Genomic DNA, 18,627 nt, shown 5'->3' on the forward strand with positions numbered 1-18,627 from the left:
AAAACAATGATTTAAAAAGGAAAGTATGACATTGATCTTAATTAGAATAAAATGCGTAAAAATAGAGTAAAATTCTTTGCCATAGCAATGTCAATAAAAGCAAACTTTGCAGACTCATGTTTGCAGAACTCTGCATTTCATCATGTCATACAAAAATATGGCCTGCATGTGTACATAATTATTTACTTAAATGTGACCTTAAACAACTTAGATTATTTTTTTGATAGTGTGCAAAGTTCATTATTTCCAACACAAGCTGTAGTTGCAAGAAATATGTTGTGTTGACTTGTGATGATGCTGCATAGTTAATATTTAATCTGGAATAAAATAAGTCAATAGGAGTCTAGTTGAGCTAATCATTGGGTTGGAACTTGGAGAAACTCCAAGTTCGTTTCAACAGATTCCAAAGGTTACTAACTATATATTCTATATTTTGAAATTTCAAGTAGTGACAATGTACTGAAATACAGTATCCTATAATCAAAGTCGTGAATGGCTTTGAACATTGAACTAAAGAAGTCAGTTTTACGTTCATGATTTTTGACACTATTTGTTAAATAATTGGCGAAGTTGTTAAAATAACATTGCAAATATACTTTTATTGGTGATAAAATGTTGGCAATGTAACGCACAAGATTTTTGTAAGTTGGACATGTAGGCCTATTATTTATTTTGAGTTGAGCAGAAATAAGGTGGCCTACATAAAGTACATGCAGTACACACGCGTGTTCAATGAACTCTTTTTCTCTTGCTTAATTACTCTTCAAGAATGGCCATAGCCAAAGACAGAACGACTTGCCTGGAGTTGAACATGTTAATTCAGATTATTACGTAGGTAAAAGCAGTCATGCACAGGGCTATAATAATGGTTGGTGTTTGCACCCGAAATTATGTCAGTGCAATATGTTTTGTTTTCTATTTCTTTAAAACAGTGTTATGCTGATACCTGTGATCAGTACATTGCAGCTGATCCCTACTTGTTCCTTGTAGAGTTACATAAATATCCATGTACTAGGAGTATGCTGAGCGAGCTCTATTTTCAAAGCTGTTTTCTTCCTCTCACAGAGATTTTTTGTTATGCATATGAGAGCTTTAAATAGCGGCATCATTTGAATCACTGGAGCTTAGTGTTTACTAAAGAATGCAAAGAGGTACAAACAAAATGGCCTGCTTATCAGCCGTACATGCCTGAGTGAGCAAACACTCTGGACCCTCCCCACGCTGTTAATGGTTGCACCCGATTCAATTCAGTTTGTATAGTGGGTTGTGTTTGCTGAGAAGGCCGCCATGATGTGCTTTTTTGAATCGGTTCTTCTGCCAGCATAACAATAGTGGTATGATGCTGATTTGACTCACACACCTCCCCCATGTAATGATATTGGGAGGGACTAAAAGCACCTACTCCCACGGCTCACTGTCTGTTTCGTCATAAGGCAATACCACTCACTACATTTCTCACCTATTAATCATATGCCTGTGTCAGATGTAAAGATCCACAACTCGGTGGATGGATATCAGAATATTGGAAATATACCAACAAGTGTGCATTGATTCGAAGTGAAGCTGCATTTTTTTTTTTAGCGCGGATAGTGTGATCTGTAAAGGAGGATTGTGAGGTCTTTCCTTGTGTTTATACGAGCTTCAGTGCCTCTAGTGTAAAAGGGTAAGTTGACCTAGTACTTGTTAGAGGAATAGCTTCGTTACCCGGTACTTCAAGTACAATGATGTCAGGGACTCAGACTCCTGCATTCCTTTCTCAGCAGTACAATAGGCAATTCCTTTGAGAAGGTCTTGCAGCTTAGCTCTTCTGTTGATGATTTTGAGCCTACGTGTTTTACACTCTGTGGAGTCGATGTACTTGAGGTGCCAGTTTACAACCTACATGGCATTACATTTACATGCATTCTTAGTAAAAAGAGCAAGTAAGCCCTAAATTATGAAATATTTGTATTTCGTACATTCTATAGAATTATTTTTTATTTTTCAAAATCTGTCGCATAATTGAAGTTTACCATCTGGTGAAAAGTGGGAGGGGCACTACTAGAGATATTCAACTATGTGTTGCAATACTGACACTTGTTTTTAAAAAACTTGTGTTGACATTTTTTGCCGGGTGGAAATTATTAAGTGCAAAATAAAATTTCATGATTTCATAAAGTTCAGTTTAATGCAATTGTACCAGATCTACATGTAGCCTACATTTAGGCTCTATAGTGGCAATTTACCTTTATTTTTAGACTTTCTCATGAAGTTGATGTGTACTGCAACTTTCATTTATTTTTAATCACACAAAATATTAACTTTTACATTTCCTGCAGTGTTTGATTGTTATAATTAAATATACAAATTTGTTTATAAACAAAACTACATTTGCAAACTAAAAGAAGATGTAGAATCACATTCATACCAATTGGTCCAGCAGTGTACACATCCAGATCCAGATTAATTTCCTAATTAATTCCCTTCTGATACTGGTTATGTAGTACTATATAATATAGGCCTAAATCATTAAAAGTTCATTTCAAATTAATAACATGTAACACATTATTTGTTGCATAAGAATGATATATGAATATGGTATGCAGTACATGATTTGCAGTTCATAAAAACTGGCCTGCATTGGTCATGAAGACATTTCTTGCAGGGTCTTAACCTGCTAACCGTTATCTATTATGATGTGGAGTTCTCTGACCACTATCACCAATGGCTGATGATCTCTCACCCATCTATCATGATCATATTATGAAAGAAGTGTTTACTTTCTGTGTAAACACAAGGATATGTCTGTTGTTTGCGTATAAAGCCAAACAAGTCATCAATTAATCATGGCCCTGGTGGCTTTCATATTGTGCGCAATATAGGTTTCCTGTGAGGCTGGGGCTATAGTAATTAACATTTGAAAAATAGTGTTTTTTAATAAAGGTCTATCAATATTACTGTTGATACAATTGAGCAAGAAACATGTTAGCTGACCAAGAGATTCAACATTTGGTTATCGTGAAATGTTTCCTTACTTCAGTTTATACTTCTACCTATTTTTATAGATTCGGCTGCATGCCTATAAGGCTTGACCTTAAATCAAATGCCCCCCCCCCCCCAGCCATGGTGGCAAGGCAGCTCGAATGTGTTATATTGTATAGGTCCTACAAGTACTTTTGAAACATGCTTTTACATATATAGCCTAAGATGATAAATGCAAATGGAAGTAGGCTAATACTTGTGAAGGAAAACTGTTAGAAAGAGGAAAATAGAGTCATTTACTGTTGATATTTAGTACATGTAGGCACAAATGTGGTACAAGAAGGATTTCCTTCTATACTTAATCTTCTTGATCCTTGAAATATTAGCAAAAATTAGATTGTTTTATCAGTGTACCGGTAATCATTATGATTTTTGGGCAGTTAGGTAACAGTTTCTCTATGAAAGAGATATATATTAATGATTTTATATATTAATGATTTTAATTAGGCCCCAAGTCATGGATTAGGGAACACTTGATCTGTCCTATGTCAGTGGATTCTGGAAATACTTTTCACTATTCGTTATGAAGACAGTAATGCTGCAGTCACATTTCTCCTACAGCTGCTGTACGGCACGTCGAAAACAGTTGCTTGTTTTTATTCAAAACCACCTATTGTATGTATATGTAGTAGGTCCATAAAATGTTAAAACTACTGTTTTCAACTTGCTATACGGCCGCCGTAGGGTAAATTTTACTGCGCCATGATTAACACAATTCATGCTAATAAATTCTACCTGAGAGTAAAATACAATTCTTGAAAATCCTTGAATATCTTTTAGCAAATAATAATTTGAATTGAGTTTTCTCTTTGCTTCTCCAGAAATTAGTTCTGAAAAATAAGTGATGAACATAGGCCCCAACTCGGTTAGAACTAACCAACAGAAAAATTACTTTCCTCTGTGTTGAAATTCTGACACAAATGTGCCTGTTATGTAAAGACATTTTTTATTCACATTAACAACCTGTCCAAGTCAAAATCAAAGCTACAGAATAAAGAGCTCATCACATTTTTATAGGCGCTGGATTCACTTATTTCACCAAATATGCTATGTGATTGATATTATAGTTGGATGTATTTTATAGCAAAACTTGCTATGTTTTGTGTCAATTCACCCATCCGAATCTGCCATTGGCAGAAATACTATTCAATCTGACACGTCAAACTTGTTGGAACTGCTTCCATTGTAAACATGTACAAACAGCCAACAACAGGCAGTATTTGATAGCAGTTTGTGATATTGTCCTCTATAGAAATTTATTCCAGATATTTTGCACAGCTTGTTGACCACAGTATTCACAGGAATAGAGAGGATTCAGGAACAAGTGAACAAGAGTAAATTCTCACCTTTCAAATTCTCCCCTTTCAAATTCTGTACAATACACTTGAGTATATGCACTGTGAACTGAAAAAGTGCATATCCTTGATGTGTATACAGAATATTGTATAATCCTAATGGAACAATAAGCCAGTTCGTAGTTCCACTCTGCGCATGATCAGAGGAAGGTCATTTGTACTAAAGTGACATAGTGGTTTAAAATTTCATGAGATAAGCACCAACTTTGATGTCTTGATTATTCATATATTCTTTTGAATTGCGTTTTTCATTCACATCCACAAAAAACAATGCGTCCACGAATGACTGGTATATTTCACAGTTTGCCAAGTACATTGTACAACATTCTCTAATAATATGCATTTAAAGTAGAAATGCAACAAATACCTTCATAGAGTGTTCATTGATGTGCTATTCTAGTCACCTGGTCTATTCAATTTCTTCATCCCGCTATGTAAGGCATGCATACGTAATATCTTGCTTTGAAATCTGCCTATCTTAATGAAAGAAACGAAAGGTCATTTGACCAAAATTGTCCATGAGTAACTACGAACTGGTCTATTGTCATATATCTGTTATCTTTATATTTTCTGAATACTAGAAATAACTTAATACAAAACCAGAATACATGAGATGATGAGTGTGACTCATCACTACCATATTCCAAAGGAAAAATTGCCATTATATGTAGGTGCAAAGTGATTATCAGTTAGGCCTGTATTATGAGGCCAGAACCTCTTGTAGTAAGTTTACAGGTTTTTGTCATGATGAGGTTGGTGTGAAGGTGTGGAAATTGGTCTACAATAGTTCTTATCACTCTCATGGCATTCGGGTATCTTGTTTGAAAAGCCCTATGACAGTAGTACACTATACAGTATAATGTTACAATTGTTCAAAGCTTCATATAAGCCATCATTTCTCTGATCATGGGAGCAGTATTCTTTTTAAACCGAGGTAGCAGCATTATACATGTTTTGACCCTAACATATTGATATTAGAAGTTTGGATAAAGTACAAATAGAAGGCACAGGGAGAAGGGAATTGGTTGGTGAATGCCATCACATGCATCCCGCTGTGAGTGTGTTATGACTGAAGCAATAGGTCAATGGCGATATAGGATCATATGATTTCATATCTTAAGGTGTGGCTTTGTTTTTAAGCAGTCTGCAGTCACCCTTCGTAAAATTTCCTTCAGCAACAACATCGAATCTAGTTAAGTTTGACATGTTAGTGGGGAACGTGAAACATCCCATGTTTATCGTCAAGTCTCGCGAGAAGGTGAAAGCACTAATTGAATCACAGAGAAAGACGTGATCAGATTGATTATTCAACTTTTCCCATCAATGAAGCAATTTCATCTTGGATTATTCTATTCACTATTCTAGTTTTGAAACGTACACTACATGTATCCATTAATTATAAAGCCTTTCACATGTATGCATGTTCGATCTGTTGCTGGTACTTGCTGCATTTGACAGAAAATCTGCTGAATATTGGTCAGTAGTTTTATGAATTTAAGCAAGATGTAGGATATGATGGATGTTGTCCCTTTTTTACATACATGTATGTAGCCTTGATTCTCTAAGGGATGCATAGATAGGCCTAACTGTCATATTTGATACTCATCATATATGATACTTATTGAATATGATTCCCCAAACAAGAATGCTAAAATGTTTTTGATCTTAGAAATATGAGCAAGTTGCATAAAAATACAATCACACACAAAATATAGTTCAGTCCTCCCCATGGACTTTGTCCGTGACATGTAGTGCACGTCCTCAACAAAAATGATGAGTGGTAAATAAAGATAAATTATCGAATCAGGATGTAATAGTTGCCGTACTTTTAGTTATTTATGAATTTGTGATATTGGACAAATATTGGACAATGTACTTATGAGGGCTACTTATTTTATGCAGTGTGAATTGTAAATCTTGGCAGTTGTATTTTCAGGCCATATGAAAAATTCCTTGTGAATTATAAAAGAAAATGCTCATTAAATCATTCTGTTTCCTTTGGTGCTATTATCACTGTTTGTGCTATTTAATCTGATTAAGATATTGTGTTTGTATTCATTTTTAGCTATGATGATACAATAGTCTTTTCAATATGTATTCTTTTGAATATTGCCAATTAAATTCACATTTTATCTATTTTTCATTCTCACCCTCGGGCATTAAATGTACCTGCGTGGGGTGTACTTTATTAATATACCAAGCAATATTCATCAGAAATATAGAATGATTGTAACTATCATTTCCAGTTCTAAGTTCATTTCCTTGGGAAATTATTACTTTTCTTGGTGTAGAGTATCAAAAGTAACAACATGTGGGAACACATTATAAACAGATTTGCATTTTTTTTTGTATTTTCATTTGCTCATTACTCTGTTGTTTTACATTTTCCTGCAAAATTGTTTGTTAGATATCATTTATTTATATCTAAAAAAAATAGTTCTAATTTGTGTTCAATTCTGTAAACGTATTTCATGTTCTTACCAGTACCAGTTACATGTATCTAAGCTTTCAGGTTGCCAAGTACAAGTTATGTTAATTTTTTTTTTTGCTTGGGATACCCTCATGCAAATTCTCTCAAAGTTCTCTTCTTTTTTTGCAAAACGTGATAATTAAGGAGTTGATTTTGTTTCCAAGTTCTTGAATCATGTGTCATTATGAGCCATCCTCTTATCAAGATGATCATTAAGATGCAATCTTGTTTACTTTTGCACCGACAAACTAGCTAATTAAACTGATCAACAATAGTTTGAGACAGAGTCAACAAGTTTGAAGGTGATCGAAATATGGGTACACAAAGGAGTGGTGAAACACATACATGTATACGTATCTGTGATCGGTCTATGTACAGGAGGCAATGAAGTTTTGACTAGTTTTGTAAAAAAAAAATGTATGAAATGATATAGGAAACTCAAATTGGAACATTTGTGCTATCTAATAGTGAAAATGTAGGCCTATTAATAAAAATCCCAAACATACATCTACAGTGTAGGACTTATTTGTGAATTTTGATAATTGAAACTGATTTTTTTGTTCAGCAAAAATTATAATTCTTCCCGATTTATGGTTTTAGACTTATCACCATTGTGTTTAATACCTGATGAAATGACACGCAGGCTTCCATTGGTATTGTGTGGCGAGGTTGACCTATGGTTGCCTCCTCTAAACTTCTAGTGGAATAATTACATTGACAAACAATTGCATGATGAATGAACTTTTGCAAAAATGGTATTTGTATATGGTCATAGGTCATGTGTTTTTGAGCTCTAGATTTACCACAATTACAGCATAAAACATTTATAAACATGTCTTCATGTAACAGAACTTGTTTAATTGTGCAGTGAGTAATGTGCTACATTAATATCTCATGTAGATCACCTGTTCACCAATTGTCTTGAACAGGCAGGCACCGAACATGCAAGCATGAATTCGTTCAATTTGTTCTCTATGTTATTCTTCATTCACTTGTAGCCAAAGTTGAATTATTAGGATTCCCGTAAACACGTATGCGTTCATAAAGTCAATAACATCTGTTAAGTCAGTAAAATCACATTATTTGACAAATGTAGGCTACATACTGTGTGACTGTATGATATCATCACAGTACAGAAGACCCGTAAATTAATGTTCTTATACAAAAAGGTCACTTCAGCTAATAATGTATGCATACCACTGTCCTGGAGTGTTTTACACCTTTAGAATTATCAGTCTATTGTTCCCCTTGGCTATTGATTCTTCTATTGAGGTGTTTTGACTGAGCTGAATAGAACCGAAAATAGATTCAATATTGGCCTGACTGACTTCATTGCAATTTGGAATGTTCTGTAACAGTACTTGTGTCTCCTTTAAGATTTCATATTTCATGGATTTTGAAAAAGTTTCATCTCTTTTACAATTTAATGTTAAGTGTATTTTGTCTTTTCCCATAGTTTTTACTCCCTGGATCATATGCCTCTATGACAGGCCTCCAGTAATTCATGCACTTCAGTGCATACATGGAGGCTGTTTTCACTACGTTCCTAAAACTAGTTTACTGGAAACTAGTTTAGTGGAAACTAGTTTAACGCGTAGTGAAAACGGTCAAAGCGGTCTTGGAAGCGATCTTCCAAACCAGTTTGGAAAACCACCTCGCGATGTAGTTTTCAAGATCGCTTTGCCTCGTTAAACTGGTTTTAGCGTAAGTGAGGACACAACCGTCCTTCGGGAAGCGATCTTCGCGCATTTTGAGCGCGCTACTCCACACGACAGGTGTAGAATGCCTATGCTGCGGTTTCGAATTTGGCGCGAAACGTGTCACCCCACTGAGAGCGTTTCCATAGCAACAAGAGCGCTTTACGTGAAGTGATTTTGAAAACCACTTTCGTGCAATCAAGTGAGAACGCTAGCAAAGCGATCTTCCAAAGTGGTTTCCTGAATCGGTTTCCAGTAAACTAGTTTTAGAAAGCGTAATGAGAACGGCCTCATGGAGATGACCTGTAGTTCGGCTTTGCGGGTGTTAAATTGATTTGATTACCTTTAAATGCATTGTTATCATATTTGAAATATTTCAAGTTTTCTGCAATTATTAAACTCACACCAAATTGTAATGGTCCCCATTGTATCTTCACCCGCTCAAAATAAATAAAAATAAATTTTGGGCAGCGCTTTATGGTTTTGAAGTGTATGTAGTTATTGCAATTGGCATTTTCCCATTTCCCCAATCATTTTATACGAATGAAATCCTGAATGTCATTCGGTTTATATTGCTCATTTGTTGTAATCATGGCCATGGACCAATTTCATGGTATATTGCACCTAAGAACATTTAACAGATCAAGAGGAACATTCAAGGTTATCCTTGCAAAATTAGTTTTTGCCTGCATGAGCGAAAGACATTCAAGGCAAAGAATATATACCTGTGGATGCAGGAAACAGCAAAAGCTGTATATCTGTCAATCAAGTTTTAGGTGGTCATAACTCATATAAGAACATGAAACTGAAAGACCCCCTGTTTGAAAGTGATCTCGGGCATTGTGAGAACACCGTTACATTTGTTTTTAACACTGAAAACATTGTGCTTATGATTCGTTATTAACGTAAAGTCATCTAGGACTTATTCTTGCCACTTGCTACATGTATGCTATATGAATAATGCTGTGATCCTTGAACAAGTTCAAGTTTGTCCTGGAAAATGAGCCATATCGTTCACACTCCAATGCACAAGAGCGCACAGTGTGTTTCCACATCATATTTGTTATTACAAGTGTGTCTATTACTGTACCTGCATTCCAGGTCCTTTCAAGCTTTGAGAAACCAATTATTCACATGACCTCTTCATTTGTTCTTGTTTGAAGCATCATATGAAATACTCTTATTGTACTGTTGTCCCCTTTTCATTGGACCACAAGCTTTCAACCACAGCATTTCCTTTCTTAGCCCAGCAGAATTGCTGCCTATTCAAGTCCTGATGATAAATTGGATAGTATAGCAGTTACTTGCACTTGACTTATCTCATTCTGAGTAGCTTTGGCAGTGTTTTTTTTGTCATGGAGGAAAACAACCTATTTTTATAACAGACCAGGAAGGTGTGTTATTTGCATATTGTCCACTCTGAAAATCTTTGAATTGGGCTTCACAGGGAGACTGGAAAAAAAAATTGAGCCAGGCTTTGGTCTTTTGGAGACAGGGGGGTATTCTAATTTCTAAATATTTTACTCTAGCATTGAACATTATTCTGTCCTTGGATGCACCCTGGGGCCGATTGCACGAAAGGGTCTTTCCAAGGACCGTCTTTCGTGTCGCCCATCTTTTATGATGCGCTATAAGCGGGGTGCTTCTGAAATTTATGATAAACAAATAAAATTCGTAAGCTTGCTTTTAAATCAAATTTTATACAATTTCATGAGATATCACATCATTTTATAAACAAATAATTTGTTTATTTTAATGGACAAATAAAATATATTTCCAGATAATTTATTTGAAATGCGTTTCACATGGCGTATCATAAAAGATGGGCGACACGAAAGACGGTCCTTGGAAAGACCCTTTCGTGCAATCGGCCCCTGGAATCTCAACAAGAAAACCGCAACCAGCGACATACATGTGTATCCATAGAAAAGAAGGAAATGTAATACAAAGGAATGCTGGAAAGGCTGCTACTACAGTTTGTGAACTTCAACCTTGTATTGTCTACAGGAGCGAAAATATTTTTGAATAATAGGGGGTAAATATCAGCATTACAGAATATACAGAATAACTTGTTAACACAGCATGGCAAGTACATGTAAGTTTAGAGGCTATCTGACATGAAAACATGTAAAAATGTGCATGCCCAAATGTAGGCAAATAATAGCCCAAATTACAATTTGTTTCATTTCAGGAAGAATAATATGAGCTTGATTTGTTTTCAAATCATGCATGGCTGGTTTCAGTTTACAATACTGATTCAAAATATGTGTTTGATATGTGTTCAAAGTGTTGAAATAAATGGTGATTAAAAAAGGGTAACTTAAATATTGTATTGAGGATAATATCATATAAATTCAATTTTTAATGTTTCAATTTTTTTAACGCTGAACATTTTGAATCAAATTTTATGCACGGTGAGTTGTTATTGATTAATGGTGCTTCAACAAGCTTGTTTCCTGTGCACCAATTGCTGCAGAGGTCTTACCTGCATGTAGCTGCCATTATAACTAAAAAGCCTTTTAAAAACAAATATTTAGTCTTATATTTGTATAATTGTCTGGCTTATTTTGTTCTTTTGATAGCAAGATTACATGAAGGCCTACACCTGGATATGATGTACAGTGTAAATACTGTTAGAAATATGGTGATGTTGGAGAGAATTTATGATTCAGTTGTAAATTTCTGATATTTATGCATTTATTCAAGTTTAGAATTGAGTTGATCCTGTTACAGACTTGGTATCATAAGAATTTTCTGTAAATTTCTAATTCAAGTTTTCATGAACAGGTATCATACTTTTTTTTGGGGGGGGGATGCACTGGTGTACTCTAAAACATAATAAAGATGTTCAACACACTGTCCTTTCCATATAATGTTCTGCAATCTAAATAGAGAAAAAATGATGACGATTGACGATTACATAAATACACAGTGCTCAAGATAGCAACAGGGCAATTCCATAAAATGGTAAACCTTTTTGTATGTCCAACCCCCATTTTTCTCAAGTCTTACTTCACTTCATAAACTGACCAAGTCATGGTCCTTCAAGAACATTACAGACTGTCAAAAGAACAAGAAATCAGAGATGGAAAATTTCATGAAGGTCTGTCCCACATATAGGGGGTTAGATACATATTTTATGGAATTGCCCAACAGTCAAATACATGTAGGCCTATATCTACATTAAAATATCCCTTTGTACATATGAGACCTGACACTGATAGTCATGCACCTACACTGTATGTCAATGATTAACTTGCAAGGAATGTGGGTTATCTAAATTTTATTACTTGCAAGTCTAGTATACATTGTGCATCTTCAATTTATATCAGTTACATGAAAGATAGGGAGGATTGAACGTCTTGTCAATTATATGATTTCTTTATTAAATGTGAAACAGTTATTTCTAATCTATTACATTTTGATAATAGGTATTCTGCAAATAATCAGTATTTCATGTACACAATTTTTTTTGGTCATTATTTTAGGCTGCATGTGCACACTTCACCATGCTTTACTTCTCATCTCGCTTCTAGTAAAAATGGTCATGTGAAAATTTTACATGTATATTCAGATTTTAAATCACAAACAAATCAAAAGAACATTAAACTTATTACAGTTTCATTACCTTGTCAGAGTCGTAATGTATAATAATGTTGGATGATATGAGTATTTTAGATTGAGCAAACTGGGGCTGATTTTTAACATCCTACTGTTCTCTTGCAGTTTTGCAAGGTGCAGGTTTAAAAAAAACGCACACATTTGATGAGAAAATTTTAATAGCTTGATACTGTATTTGATTTTTTTTATGGGTCCATTCAATAATTACATGTAGTATGTATATGTGAATCTTGGATTCTTATACCAACAATGCTCTACCTACATGTATAATGCCAAATGCATTGAATTCCATGGAGTATTTTTCCTGAAATTCTTGGTATGGCTTCCTTTTAATATTTCCATGATGTGTATTTATAAACAAAATCATTTTGTATTGCCTATGAAATGAATGTTAAGTCATTTTTTAAAAGGGAATTCAAACAATTTATGCAATTTTCTAAGGGGATAACATGCTTTGAAGTTATACAACTTTTTAAATCCTCACAATCATTTTTGAAGATCATCATGCAATATTATTTTTTAAGTGTTATTGAAACTGTGTTGCCATGGTAAGGCATTAGATGGAGGTATTAATCACCTTCAGTGATATTTCTAGTTTATCCTAACCTCTGTTAGTCCAATTTAGACTGAAGTGGGTAGAAGGGGGGAAGTAGCCTTTTGTCGAGGCCCTGGCGGCTGCTTCCCAAGCGAAGCGAGGGATTTCCTAATAAGCCAGGGCCTCTTGACATCTGAGCTGAATTATATATTCATAAGGAACGTCTTCCTAATGAATATACATGAGTCATGATATTACCGGTCACCTAGTAAACCAATGAAATGTCAAAGCTGTTTCGTCCGGGGTTCGGAATACTATAGTAGTCCACTATTCTGCAGGGGATTCATTTAATTCTCGCTACCCCAAATAGCGATTTCGCCGAGATCCGGGGAAATCCCTGTAACATGCACTGTTATGCCATTCAGATCAACAGTGCCGTCATGCACAACATAACGTCGCTTTCGCTCCGAAAGTTCGTGATCACAACCCTCTCTTTCACGATACAGTTTAACAGCCTTTTCTGCTAAAGTCACTAATTCTGCCCGACGCTTTCCATTGCACGGTATTCCTCTGTCAGTTAAGATTTTTTTAAAGTTCCGAAACTGATTTTTTATCCATTTTGTGGTCGACGAAAAATTGAACGGAATGAATGCTGTATATATTTAGCGTCTAGTCGAATACGATCGTGATGTCAGGCCGGTCGCTAAATGCAAAATTTTAAGATATTCATTTTTTGTTTGATTTTTATAACCAAATAAAAACATGAATAAAAATTATTTTCACGTGAAATATATTTTTTATTTTTATTCATAATTCAAATGGAATCAAAACTGACCAAATTAGATAAAAAGTATTATAATCTGTACATATTACGCTGATTGGCATCGATTTCAGCGTGGTGGAAAACTCAGTATCGCGAACCTCACGCGAGCATGACTCTGAACCGGAAGTGGTGATGACGACCCGACGGAGTGAAATTATCTCGTCTCGCGCATTATGAGATTTGTGTTCCTATTTGGGGTAGCGAGAATTGCGGGAAACTATAGGGGATATAACCAGCAAAATGCTACAAGTAGTGGTACTACTACTACTACTACTAGTACTGACTAACAGACCCATCACCGCCCCGAAACTTCCTGGGAGATACTGGTCAGCCGCTGGTCAGACTGAGTCGAGGAGAAGCAACTCCACTCCAGGATTCCCTCACTACACAGCGGAGATCGATAATCGACGCATAGTGGAATCGCATGAAATATTACATTTTTTCCATATCCTGTGGGTAGATTTACAAAAACATCTTGTCCTTTCAGTGCAGATTTAATTTCATCGACTTGCAAATCCTTAAATATCCTCCTTAAATCCTCCAATATTCAGCAATTTAGAGGCATACCGGTATTCAAATGCTCTTTGATATTTCGTTGTCACTCTTCGCCAAGAATCCACGGGTCGCCATTGAGATGAGCTCATGAATATTCAATATGATGTCATAGCAGCCCGCGCTCTCATTGGATGATTTTCACCGACCAGTTTTTGGTCGGAATATTGGTAAAAACAATAAAAATCAAAAGAAAGTCGGTGAAATTCGACTCGGATGTCAAGAGGCCCTTCTCGCAGCGCTCTGCTTCGTTATGATCCCTTGCTTCGCCATGTTCGCTTGGAAAGCAGCCGACAGGGCCTCGACAAGAGGCTACTCGCTAGGGGGATGTGACTTAGTCTATGAGTTTCCCATCTATGTTTGGCTATTTGAGAAAAGTAGCTTCCCTCTCACAAAGGTCCATTGGGATATCATGCATGCAAAAAACATCAGTTTGAATAAAAATAGATGGATACAAATTTGCATGTTTCATTTTTCTGGTCCCAGCCTTTTAAATTATTATTTTTAAACATTATACAATGAAATATTATACAAGCAAAATTAGACTACTGTAGTTCTACAGATCCATGATAAATCATTTTCCATCGTTTCATATCTGCACTAAATTAGGATTGCAGTAAATGAAGTAGACATTCATTGTTCTTTTAAACTAAACATCTTTGAAAACTTTAGAGTGAAAATTTCATATATGATAAAGATAATGCAATGTACAATTCAATGGTACAATTTACATTAATTTTGTGAAAAGTCACTGAAATTGTGTTTTAATGTTGTAAATCGGATCAAAAATCAGATCGAAAATCGGATCGGCAGTTAAGCTTCTAAAATCGAAATCGAATCGAAAATCGAATCGGCGATGTTTAAAAACAAAGGAATACATCAAAATGTTGTTCGCGGTCGCGCGCATCTTCCTGACAAAGTCACAAAGACGAATGCATTGGAATGGAAGTCGCCAACATGCGCGATCGTTTGGAACATGTTTTAAAGCCAGGGGTTTTGAGGTGTTATTGCTTTAAAATAAACCGAGTGATTTTTATTAGAAAGATAAACGAAAGACGCATCTTCCGAGCAAAGGCGCAAAGGAAAATAAAATGAAAATATTTCTCATAGATCACAGGTTAATGAACGATCGGCGGGACATCTTTTAGAAGTATTTTTAGGTGCTAGCGACTTAGAAATATTGGAATGATCTCTTACGACGCATCATTTAAAGTCGCAAGTGCAATTAAAATGAAGTAGAAAACGCAAGCACGCACGATGATTTGAAATATGTTATTAAAGTGTTTTGGGTAGCTAGCGTTTTCAAATCAATTTGAAGTTCACGGCGGGGTCCGCTATCACCACGAGGTTGAAAATAAAATGTATATCATCATAAACGATGTAAGAGAGTAACGCAATAAGCTCCGTCAATAGTACAGTCTTTAAAAGTTTATGGCGGGGTCCGCTATCACCACGAGGTTCCTTCAAGGGGCATGATCGAAGATCGGCAAGTGATTGCCGATTGTGGTGAAATCGAATGGAATCGGTTGCCGATTGCAAAATCGGTTACAAGCTTATTGTGTTTTATAAGGGAAAAGATGATCTTCATTCTGAGTTTGAGCTGTTGAAATGACTTACATATAATTTAGGAGAACGGCAGAATGGAGGTGACAAGGTTCTCAATTCTGATAGTTATCTGATCGTTCGAGTCATCGTCGTCGTCTGCCTTTGTTCACTACAGATGCGAATACTTTAGATTTCACTCGACTTGTATGTGTAGGTACGTCCACGTGAAACAGCGCGATAACCAGTGGGTCATGACACGCTGCCCGACCCGGAAGATCTGGCGTACCATCGCCTGGCGACCCGGTCGGATGATGCGAAGGTGCAACTTGTGCACACTTGCCCTTTCACTTGCTTTGATTCCTTCTTACGCGAGTTAAGATATATATCGATATATATTTTGGAGATCAGAAAGCAATTTCAAATATAAACATAATGCATCGTACAACTTACATTAATTTTGTGAAAAGTCACTGAAAACTGTATTGTAAAAGGGAAAGGTTGATATTCATGCTGAGCTTGAATGATTAAAATAACATCACTCACGTGCACGTCGACTATGATTTAGGAGAACCGCAAAATGGATGTGGCGAGGTTCTCAATTCTGATAGTGGACGTGTGTGAGGACCTGAGGCATTTGGCAAGCCAAAAAATGACGTCACCTCGTACCAGTCGTCTATGTTGATGTACGTTTCTAAAAGTGCTCAATGACGTCATCTTATACCAGTGGTCTATGCGAACGTATGATTCTAAGTGCTTTCTGCTAGGTCTGTTGTGACTTGGGCATGCATGGAGCACCGCTCTTTGGCTTGGCTGGGTCTCTGTTCTCACGACAGCTTGTAGGCCCCATTTTGAAAGCCAAATTAGTATGGCAATTGCATGGCTTACCATGCTGTTTTGCAGTGAAGAGTCGAGTTCCGGCCGCACAGAAACGTTCTAGTCTAACAGAGTTGCTAACAGTAAGCCCAGTCACATATTTTGGATTGTGAAGTCAAAACATTTATTCCAATGTGTAAGTAATGTATTGTTGTAACATTAGGCATCACTACCATATTACCAGTTGTAACAGAAACTCTGTTTATTCTAGCGCTAATGTTTTTGTGCACTGGACTATTGGTGGTGTGTTAATTACCTTTGCAAAAAAAATGTGAGAACAGAAAGTGGACTAATAGGTGGGGCTAACTTGCCATTTGGCCCTACCTATAGAACTGGTTTAAAGGGATGGTCCGGGCTGAAAGTATTTATAGCTTAACAAATAGAGTAGAATTCACTGAGCAAAATGCCGAAAATTTCATCAAAATCGGATCACAAATAACAAAGTTATTGAATTTTAAAGTTTAGCAATATTTTGTGAAAACAGTCGTCATGAATATTCATTAGGTGGGCTGATGATGTCACATCTCCACTTGTTCTTTTGTATTTTATTATATGAAATTAGGTTTATTCAATTTTTTTCCTCCAAGAACTAGAAAAATTGGATTGACAATTGATTTAGTGCATTAGATATTTATTGCTGCAACTTTTTTCATTATAAGAGAGACATATTATTCACACAAGTATGAAATAATGAAAAAATATGATTTTATGTAATAACATAAGAAAACGGAAAGTGGAGATGCGACATCATCAGCCCACCTAATGAATATTCATGACGACCGTTTTCACAAAATATTGCTAAACTTTAAACTTCAATAACTTTATTATTTGCTATCCGATTTTGATGAAATTTTTGGCATTTTGCTCAGTGAATTCTACTCTATGTATTAAGATATAAATATTTTCAGCCCGGACCATCCCTTTAAGGGAAAATTTGCTCATGATGAACCATGGAACTTGTGCTGCATGGAACATGTGACTCTCTAAAATCACACCAGATTATATTGAGGTTTTATTGTTTTTATGAATCCAAGTGCTTTCAAGAAGCTTTCTAGGGAAGTCAGCAAGAGAATATCACCCGACCTATTTCATCGATTGTATTTTATAATAAAAAATTGCTTTGTCATCCATGGAAGTCCCAAACATAAATCTTCAATATCAAATGTTGAAACCCTTGACCCTTTGTACTTGAAGAAGAAACCTTTACCATAAATAGAAGATGGTGAGGCTTCCTTTTTATGGCCAGCAGAGGGGTGGGCCCTACTGGGTATTGTATTTGAAAACAGTTGGTTAACTCACACTCAGGGCTCTTTACTGAATCATTATTTACAAAATATGGAAAAACAAAATTAAAAATATGTTAGTACCAATGACCCATTGTTTTTGTTGAAAAGGGTTATGAAATGTAATAATAGATTTTTTTTTAATTTAAGGATAAAGAATGAAAGTTCTATTTTTATAGTTAAGGAAGGATTTTTTTCCTACAATGGACAATAAAATAAGTATGCTGATTTTGAGATAAATGATGTGCTTGTTTTTGTCACCTAATTATCGAGTGGAAGTGTCAGGGTTCATAAAGCCATCTGTTGCCTGCTGTCATGTCAGTTGATTTGTAGTTTGGCCTTTGAACATACATTTCATATCTATCGTATAATATACCTGTCAAATGGGAATTCGGAACCAGGTGGTAGTCACAAGACTCCTGGAACTCACAAGATACATGCTTAAATCACTTGCCTTTAGAATTAATGAGTCTTTTTGTTGTTAAATTTATGGGATATTTTGTTGGAATTATAATTTTTTTAATCATTTTGTGACACATTGATCTAGCATGTTTATTTCCTACTGGGGAAATTGAAACACAAATTTTCTGGCTTGCACCCAGTAAATCGAAAGGTTGTGTTTCATCTGAATCAACTTGGAGATAGTGGGATGCACTGTCCTCTGCTGCTTGCCGGGCAGTGTCTCTAAAGACTTATTGATGTGTTTTGTATCTGTATTATTCTACATTGGCATATTCAAGCAGACATGTGTTTGGAGCTGATCTTTAATATTAAAAGTAATGCCTTTTTATTTTTATTCATTTTATTTCATACAAATCATTATCATATAAAATGTTATTGTTTTACATGGTG

The 18,627-nt window shown here is 35.6% G+C and overlaps 1 protein-coding gene across 2 annotated transcripts in view; it reads left to right on the plus strand.

The window, feature by feature from the left end:
* The first annotated feature begins 1,714 nt into the window (after positions 1–1,714).
* Positions 1,715–18,627, plus strand: part of LOC129257070 (tight junction protein ZO-1-like) — a 60,716-nt gene continuing 43,803 nt past the window's right edge. Inside the window, exon 1 of one of the 2 annotated variants that reach the window (XM_054895303.2) lies at positions 1,715–1,922. The gene's annotated coding sequence lies outside the window, so the exon portion shown is untranslated. The remainder of the gene's footprint in view (positions 1,923–18,627) is intronic. The other variant, XM_054895304.2, reaches the window with a different exon arrangement.

This window comes from Lytechinus pictus, chromosome 3, assembly GCF_037042905.1.
Source record: "Lytechinus pictus isolate F3 Inbred chromosome 3, Lp3.0, whole genome shotgun sequence".
Taxonomy (NCBI): domain Eukaryota; kingdom Metazoa; phylum Echinodermata; class Echinoidea; order Temnopleuroida; family Toxopneustidae; genus Lytechinus; species Lytechinus pictus.